Here is a 9,753-nt window from a genome sequence, read left to right as displayed (position 1 = left end):
ATCCTAGTGAATTTGGGCCTGTGATCTGTAGAACTAGAGTGACCACATACTTTGTCCTGTATTCGTTACCCTTGATGTTAATGAGCTAAATAGAACCTCTTTCTCTAGGATTATCTCTTCCAGAAGTTTCAGCTGTTAGGCTACCCTAACATTCTTGATTTTGCACCATTGCACTTAATATGAGTAGATAGGCTATCATGTGTGCATCCTAATGCCATCTTGTATATCAGACACCCCCATCCTGCTCCTTTTGCATACCTGACATGCTTCATGTCTTAGATTCCCAGCTACATAGTATGTGCTCTGTGTTCCACTGTAATCTAGATAATTAGTGTGGCTCATTGTTAAATTGAGAAAATATGTTGATGGGAGGGCTGGAGAATCCAGGATAAGGAGGGACTTCATAGTCATTCTCTTCCCCTCATATTCCTAGTCATAGGGCTGTAGGGAAAGCTGCTTCATACCCATCAGATCCAGGGAAAGACTGTGAGGGATCTGTCTGGAGGCCTTATCCTACTGACCTCTCCATTCTGCACAGCTATACTAGGCAGGGTTGCTTTGTTTTCTTTGGTTCCCTAACTTGGAAAATGCTTTTAATACGTGTGAGTCGAAGCAGGAAGTAGCACATGACAAAAAATGCCTTTAAGTAGTTAAGAAGCAGATCATACCCCTCCTGCCCTTTTCTCTTGCTGGACCCGTAATTGTTTCTAGGGCATGTGTTGAAGAGCTTCCGAGTCCCCCACACTCATCCTGTGGCACTTCATATGAGGTATGTGTTCTAGGCACTATTGCTTGGCTGCTAATTGTGCCATTGGCATTGTGTACTCCATTCTAACTGGTTGCATAGCAACCTTCAAATTTTATATAGTGCTTTTATAGGACTGTGCTGTTAAAGCATCACAAAATACTTGTTTGATTTTAGACACCAGTGAGGTCCTGATAATGGATTATGCCAATATATGAAACATTAGGATTAGAACTTGTGTACCTATATAGAATGTTTTGTTTAGAAGAAATTTCATTTTCCCTGGTCTACTGCATTTAATATGGATAATTAGTTTATGATGCTTTCATTTGCCCTCTAATCTATCAATTTTTAAACCCAAAATGCTTATGAGAAACTAGTTGCTTTTGGTTGTGGGGGGGAGTGTTCAGTTTCATGATTTTAAAAGATGAGTGGCCTTGATTACTGGTGCCATAGGGAAATACTGAATAAATCTTTTTATGGATACTTCTGTGTTAGTGTCTTGGTTGTTTTTTGTTTGCTGGAAAATCTTTCTGAAGCTTACATGGTACATACTACAGCGCTGAATTTAGATGGCAAGAATAATCACACAGAGAAAGAAGCTCTTAGGTTCAGAAGATGGCAATATGAGTTTGGTACTAGTGTAATTCCGGCTGACTAGTGTTTATAAATTTTCTTCAGCCTCTTACCGTGAGTTCCTGCTAATGTTTATCTTCTGATACTTTCCCTTTGCCATTAGAGTCCACATAACTATTACCATCCTTAAGATAACTCTTAGAGCAGTTGTTCTGTTCTTACCATCAACATACAACCAGAATTTATCAAGCTGCTCTAAAGGATTGTTACCACTCTTTCTGTGCTCGAGTGAACTCTTGATTAATCAAATAAAGCTGCAGTCCTCTGTACATTTACTTTGGGCATAAGACCTACTGGGATTTTATTTGTAGGTAAGCATACATAGGCTTGGGCTACACATTATAGCCAATTCCTAATCTCATTATATTTTTAAACATAATCCTGAGGTAGGTTTGGGGTTTTTAAAAAAAGTGTAACACTGTTTAGCAAGACAGAACCTATCTTGGTTGCTTTCATTGCAGTTGGGAAGTAGGCAACACTCTTGAGTGAGCTTCTAAGGCAGCATTCATGCCCATGTGCCTGGGAATAAGCTCAATTGAATACAGGTGTGCTGTCTTCTAGGTAAACACTCCTAGGGTGCCTGACAACGGATCACTCCATGGTTCCTTTCATGCAGTTAGCCCCTATTCCTCAGCTATGTTAGAAACAGCTGCTTGTCAGCACTGGCATAGTTGGGAGGAATGTGTGTCACAACCCATGGTGCTGAACACATCCATATGGACTGATGGGGAGGGCCTGTGGCTCAGTGGTAGAGAATCTGCTTGGCAGGCAGAAGGTCCCAGGTTCAATCCCCAGCATCTCCAGTTAAAGAGACTAGGCAAGTAGGTGATGTGAAAGACCTCTGCCTGAGACCCTGGAGAGCCGCTGGCGGTCTGAGTAGACAGTACTGACTTTATCGGACCAAGGGTCTGATTCAGTATAAGGCAGCTTCATGTGTTCAAAACTGATGTGGCTAGGACTTCTCTCTTGGTTCCATAATCTCTTACGTCAACAATGATATTCCTTGGAATGTTGTCACTATTTTGCCAGCTTCTCAGCCTGGTTGACCTATAACCATCATCTGCAAAAGTTCTTGTCAGGCCTGCCTGACATGGCATGGTTTCGCCAGAGACTGCACATTACACGTAGGCAGCTGTTGCAAACGTTTCTTTCTCTTTTTATCATTACGCCTCATGAAAGGGAAGAGGTGGAGTTTGTTGTCCTGAAGGCTGTAAACAAAGATCGCTAGTTAGTCTGCTTTTGCCTTTTGTTTATCCAGATTCTTTAAAATAAACTCATAGCTCATATAGTCCTTCGATAGTAGATGGCTGTTGTCTCAGAGGGAGAAAGCCAGAGGAGATCAGATGAAGAAATAAACATACTGCTGTGTTTGACCATCAGAAACAGATGTGATATTGTTATACTAGGACAACTTAGGGCTAGAGATGAATGATTTGGTAGAGATCAGTGAAGAAACTTCTCTGCCTTCTCTATGAATTGGAGGGCTTGCTAAGGGAACAACTGGGGGCGGGGGTGCTGTAGCATACCACTGGAAGCATGGGACGTGTGGTGGGGAAAAGTCAGCTTTTCTTCCCGGGGACACCTGTGCACCAAATACAAGAATTTCAGCTGTGCTGAATTACACCAGCAGTTCTGATCCCTATGTCAGCACAAACTGAAGTGCTTGGTAGGGATGAACTGAAGGGATCAGAAAACTGTTGAAACATCTTAGTTACTTCCAGGTAACTGGCTGCAGCACCCATAGTCCCAACCAGTTATCCTGACAGACTTGGGTTTGTTCTTATTTATTTAAAATATTTCTAGACCGTCATTTGTGACAAGTTTTGTTCTTGTGTTGGAAGGGCAGTCTGCAGTTTTGAGGCAGGCTTCACTTCCCATCTTTCCAAACTGACAGGTAGAATTCAGACTTTTCTAGTGGTTAGGATATGTTGCACCACATTTTGGCTTTATTTTAATAGACGTTTGATATAAATTCCAAGTGCAGAAATATGGTGTGAAGTATCTTAAGAAGGGTGGTGTATCAGTGTGTGACAGATCAGAATCAGGAAGGGTGTAAGGTTGTGTTGGGAAATGACCTCGCCTAGAGAGAGAAATGGATGGCCCAGGCTAGCCTGATCTCGTCAGATCTCAGAAGCTAAGCAGGGTCAGCCCTGGTTAGTATTTGGATGGGAGACCACCAAGGAAGACCATGGTTGCTGTGCAGAGGAAGGCACTGGCAAACCACCTCTGTTAGTCTCTTGCCATGAAAACCCCAAAAGGGGTCGCCATAAGTCGGCTGCGACTTGATGGCACTTTACACACACACACACACACACACACACACACACACACACACTAACAGAGTGGAACCTGAAGGAGCTACATTAGAAACGGGCATCTCTGAATGTTCTGCTTTCCTCACTCCTGCAGGACAAAGCTTCGTCTGCCTAAATCCCTTCTGATTTTAGAAGCTCTGTTAGTTGCTGCTTCAGAACACTTTCTTTTCTGTGCTTGTACTTAGCCCTTCAAAATAGCCGCAGCTGGCTACACGCAAGGTTGTGCATTGAGCGTGTGTTAAATGCCACCAAGTCGTTTCCGAATTATGGAGACCCTATGAATCAATGTCCTCCAAAATGTCCTGTCTTTGACAGCCTTGCTCAGATCTTGCAAACTGTAGGCCGTGGCTTCCTGGATTGAGTCAAACTATCTGAAGAAGGAAAAGAGGAAGACCCAACAAGAGGTGGAGTGACTCAATAAAGGAAGCCACAGCCTTCAGTTTGCAAGATCTGAGCAAGGCTGTCAAAGTTAGGACATTTTGGAGGACTTTCTTTCATAGGGTCACCACGAGTCGGAAGCGACTTGAAGGCACTTGACACACACACATCTGAAGAAGTGAGCTGTGGCTCACGAAAGCTCCTACCCTACCAGAAAATATTTTTCACAGTGGGTAGCCGTGTTAGTCTGTTTGCAGTAGTCAAAAAGGGCAAGAGTCCAGTAGCACCTTAAAGACTAACAAAAATATTTTCTGGTAGGGTATGAGCTTTCGTGAGCCACAGCTCCCTTCTTCAGATACAGCTAGAATGTGAATCTGTATCTGAAGAAGTGAGCTGTGGCTCAAGAAAACTCATACCCTACCAGAAAATATTTTTGTTAGTCTTTAAGAAAATATTTTTGTTAGTCTTTAAGGTGCTATTGGACTCTTGCCCTTTTCTACATCTCATGATGAGTCTTCCTCTTTGCCCGCTGCCTTCAACTTTTCCTAGCATCGCTGCCTTTCTTCAGCCGCCCAAGAGAAAACAGATCTCCTGGGTGCAAGGCGCGCACGGCCCTCCAGATGGCGCTGTAGACGCCACCCAACGCCGGCTCTTCACACGTTGGGTCGCCGCCCTCGCAGAAGCCTTCGCTGTTCGGGCGGAAGTAGCGCTGGAGGCGCCGAGAAAAAGGTCAGCTGACTCCCTTTCATCGCTGCGGCGGAGCCGGCGCCGTCACGTGGGCAGGGAAAGCGGTCCTGTCTGTCAGATGACCCGCCGCAGGAAGAGGCGACGATGGAAAGGGAGAGCCGGTGAAAGCGGAAAAGGACAGAGGTGGCGAGGAGGTGAGGGCTGGCGCGTGGTACCCGGATGGAGGGGAGGGATGGGGGAGGTTGGCAGGAGGGGAGGACGGGATGCTCCTTGGTGGAGGGATGTAGTAGTCTGGATGGGTGGGGAAGAGCAGGAGTCCTCAGGAGAGGCGCTGGGACCTATGCTGGGCTGTGTGAAGGCCTGACCTAGGCGCTGGCAGCTGGAACAGGGCGAGGGGCGCCAGGGGAGTGATGTGCAATGCTGACCCTTCCCCATAAGGGTCCTGTGTGGGGGTAACTGCTGAATAACTGGCAGGTATTTAGCATGGGACCCTGACCTGGATGGCCCAGGCTAGCCTGATCTCGTCAGATCTCAGAAGCTAAGCAGGGTCAGCCCTGGTTAGTCTTTGGATGGGGGACCACCCAGGAAGTCCAGGGTTGCTGTGCAGAGGAAGGCGCTGGCAAGCCACCTCTGTTAGTCTCTTGCCATGAAAACCCCCAAAAGGGGTCGCCATAAGTCGGCTGCGACTTGACGGCACTTTACACACACATTTAGCGTGGAGGTTTCTGTCCCGGAGGTGAATTGGTGGCAAATGATGTGCCGGCCGAGGTTTTCCCCGTCACAGTTGTTACAGATCACGATGGGTAGCCGTGTGAGTCTGTCTGTAGCAGTGGAAAAGAGCAAGAGTCCAGTAGTACCTTGAAGACGAACAAAATTTCTGGCAGGGTAGGAGCTTCTGTGAGTCACAGCTCACTCCTGCAGCTTCCCTGAAGAGACCACGGAAGCTCACACCCCGCCAGAAACTGTGTTAGTCTTTAAGGTGCTACTGGACTCTTACCGTTGTTAAAGATATAGGAACTTTCCAGGTGGTGTGGTGATGGGGGTTGACACTGGTGGTGGGGTGGGGTGGGGAGGAGGCATGCTTGGAATGGTAATGCTTGCATATGCTGTGGTGGGCTGTGTATGCAAAATGCAAATTGTGTGGGAAGGATTGGTGTTCTGTAATGGTATTGAAGAGGAGAGAAATGTTCATATTTAGTTAAAAATATGAGTATCTTGAATGATTTAGTTTTGTTCATGTGAGGAGTGTTCTGTGATTCACTGGGAAGCATGGGACTGATGTTTAACTTGTACTAAAGAATAAGAACTGTATATATTCTGGGATGTGCAAAATAAAGCTGTTGCCAAAGACAGTTTTTTGATTGGGGATGGTTACTAGGTTAGCTATCAAAAGAGGAAAATGAGGACTGCTTAGCACGCAAGATAGTTGTTACTTATACAAACAAAGGGAAGATATCAGGAAATTAACAATGCTGACCTAAGCTGTTGCATCTTTTGAAGTGCATTAAAGTCAGTGAGCTTAGAAGGGTGTAATACTGCATTGTGACTGAGCAGTAACCCTAGGTAGTGAGCCAGGAGAATGATTCATTTGGAATGAACTATCAACGCAAAAAATAGTTGCTCTGCTGACTTTTATTTAATTCATTTATACCCCACCTTTCCCCCAATGAGTATCCAAAGAAGCTTACATCACTCTCTTTGTTTTATTCTCACAACAGCTCTGTGAGGTAGGTTAGGCTGAGAGTGTGTGACTGGCTCAAGGTCCCCCAGCAAGCTTCCATGGCATGAGTAGGGATTTGAACCTGGGTCTCAGATACTAGCCAGTACTCTTAACCGCTACACCACATAGCCTTTCAACTAAAAAGTAAACAATTTGGTTTACAACACAATAAAATACAATTGACATCAATAAAAAGCAGTAAAATACAGGAAGGGTGTCAGTGTGGTATAATGGGTAGAGTGTTGGACTAGAATCTGGGACACCCAGGTTGAAATCCCCACTCTCACTGGGCGACCTTGAACCAGTCATATGCTCTCTCAGCCAACCTATGCCTCATAGGGTTGTTGTGAAGAGAAAACGGAGAAGAGCAGAATGATATAAGCCACTTTGAGTCCCCACTGGGAGAAAGGTGGGGTACAAAATTAAACAAATAAAATATTTTTTTTGTTTCATTTGCTGTGGTAACACGCATGAAAAAAATAGTGTACTTTGACTTCAATGTATAGTTGTGGCAAAATAGCTAGAATCAAGTCCAGTAGTATCTTAGACAGCATCAAGGATTTCAGGGTATGAGCTTCTGATGGTCAAAATTCCTTTTGTCAGAGCTTTGACTCTTGAAATCTTATACCATGAAAATCTTGTTGGTCTCTAAGATGCTGCTGGACTTGATTCTAGCTTTTCTACTATAGACTAACGTGGCTACCCCCTAAAACTGTGGCAAAATAGATACTTGTATGGTTATTACAAGTGCCTGTGCAAGTATATCGGTTGGATGCCATCAAAAATCTGTGCACACACAGAAGCACACAATCTCTTTTGACCCCCCCCCCCCCCCGCTGCAGCAGCAGCAGCTGCTGCTGCTCTCCAATCCTTCCCTCATGCTGCCCCTGTGGGTCCCCCATTCCTCAGGAGCATCATCTAATAATAAAGTAGTTATGCTGATGTAAGCATTTGAGAAGTGCAAGAACCCTGCAATCCACATAAAATAAAGCCTCTAGTGAATTCTAAAGCATCTGCTACCAGTTTATTAGGCCCTTCCCAGACAGGTTATTAGGAAATCTTGAGTATGAAATGAGACATTTGTGTAAGCATGCGCAGGTTTGCGGTCAAACAGGGACCTGCACGTAGGTGATTTTCCATCTCCAGGTAACCCCTCCGCTTTGCAAATGTTTCTCCTATCTAAGACTGTAATCCCTTCGTCTAGTACTTTTCCAGGTTTCACCTTCTCTAGCAGTTTTTCTTGCTGATTGCAGTGGAATTGGTCTTGTGCTTCCTACTCCTTTGCGGTCTCTAAGTTAGAAACAAAGAAGTTGTATCATGGATGGAGGGGATGAATGTGGCTGTTTTTCAATGGAGAATGGCACTGAAACTTATTGGAGGGCAATTATTATTCCTCAAGGGAAAGGAGAATAAGAGCCATGTCTTTATTTATCTGCATTAGTCAGACTTTAATATGTAGTTTTGAGTCTTTTGCTTCGACTGCGATGTCACTAGTGCCATAGGAGGAGTAGGTGGCACAGCTGTTGCTGTATAATTATCTGCACTTGGATTACAAATTTGGAAGAGTTTCTTTGTCCCCAACCTGACAGCTGATTTTGCCACCAGCTTACAGTACAAGTCGATGTGTCTGGGGACTAACTGGGACATTTCTCATTTGTACAAATGATATAAATTGTTGGGAGCACCGGGGCAGCATTTGGAACTCTGTTTTTTTTTTTTAATTTCCTGGTGAAATGACTGCCATTGTATTGTGTTCATCTTCCTTTAGTAGGGTCATATTGATCAATGGATGAAAGTAATCTAAGCACATCTAAAAAGGTCCAGCATTTTGTTTTGAAATTAGTGGAAAAACTAGAACTCTATTGCATACTTATTGAGTGGTACTTGTCACAGGGGTGGGGTGCCAGTCATTGGCGTATAAACTAGTCTTCTATGACTGGAAGAGTTCTGCTTGAAACCCAACAAAATAGTTCTGTACTAGAGGGTACAGACGCGTACCAGCAGGCCAGAGCAGAGGCCCACGCAACTAGTGAGAAACAAATATTGAAAAGGTCTTAAATATCAAAGTCTAGTGTGTGGAAATTAATGGCCTTGACACATTTCAACTCTATAAACTTGGTATTGGGAGCTTACAAAGTGAAAGCACAATCTGCAAAACAACTTCTTTCCATTGTACAGTTTATGTCATTAGTATTATATGTACCACTTTGGCAGAAAATATAAAAGTATTTTGTGAAATTTTGAATAAATTGTTCCTCCGATTATTTTAATTTATTCCCTGCCTTTGTGCATGGCAAGGCGGCTTACAATTCAGTTAAAACATTGCAATTGAAAACCAACAAAATAAACCCCCAGATAATCCCCCTTTTCCAGAAGATGGCTGCAGTTTGTCCCCCGTTCAAAGCCCTGGCACATGAAATGGCCTTGTAGAGTCTCCTGAATTTCCCCAAAGAATGGGGCTCCTTTCACTTTCTCAGGGAGCCCATTCCACAAAGTGGTAGCTACACCGGAAAAGCCACATGCTCTAGCTGATGTCAAGAGGGCTACCATAAGTGAGGGAACTGCCACTAGGCGGCAGCCCGAGGCCCGTAACTGGCTCATGAGGACCTAGGAAAGGATCCTTTGGATTCATGGGTCCTAAGCCTGCCATTAGGAACCATGCTGCTTCTTACATACGTGTATAACAGTAAAATGTTCGAGTGTGTCTATCTACCGCTGTTTGATCTGCATAAATCTTAACACTCTTTATAGTTCCTGAAGGCATGTGGAATTATCATCAAACTTGCTAAAACTGTTGCCTTTTTTTAAAAAAAGAAAAAAGTCCTCTCTTTATTTTGGTCATCCCTTGTGAACATTGCTTCACAAAGTTCTCTTCAACAGTCTGATTTTTTTCTGTACAAGGAAGTAATTCTGTCATTCTGGGCAAAATTTTTTGGAGTAATGTCTGTTTTTATTCTTCCATTGGGAATACTCCCTCCCCCACACACAAAAGTGTGTTTTGGAAACATGAGTTATGATTTGGGGACAGAGGACATCAGCAGCAGTAGTTAGGACATTATGTAGCTGTGAGTACAACAGGGTTAACATAGAAGTTAATATGAGAGCATTTTTGCCACATGTGCTCCGTTTCACTTGTACTGGCATGTAAGGACTCTCTAATTTGGGTTTGGGACACTTGCCCAGAACCAGTTTGAGGGAATTAAGCTTAGCATCATGGGGGAATCTCTTCCCGCTTCCACTGAGACACTTACCAGTTAAGGAGGAGCAGAACA

Source organism: Euleptes europaea, chromosome 1 (assembly GCF_029931775.1).
Source record: "Euleptes europaea isolate rEulEur1 chromosome 1, rEulEur1.hap1, whole genome shotgun sequence".
Lineage (NCBI taxonomy): Eukaryota > Metazoa > Chordata > Lepidosauria > Squamata > Sphaerodactylidae > Euleptes > Euleptes europaea.
The sequence above is the reverse complement of the archived record's forward strand: the minus strand, read 5'-3'. Positions refer to the sequence as shown.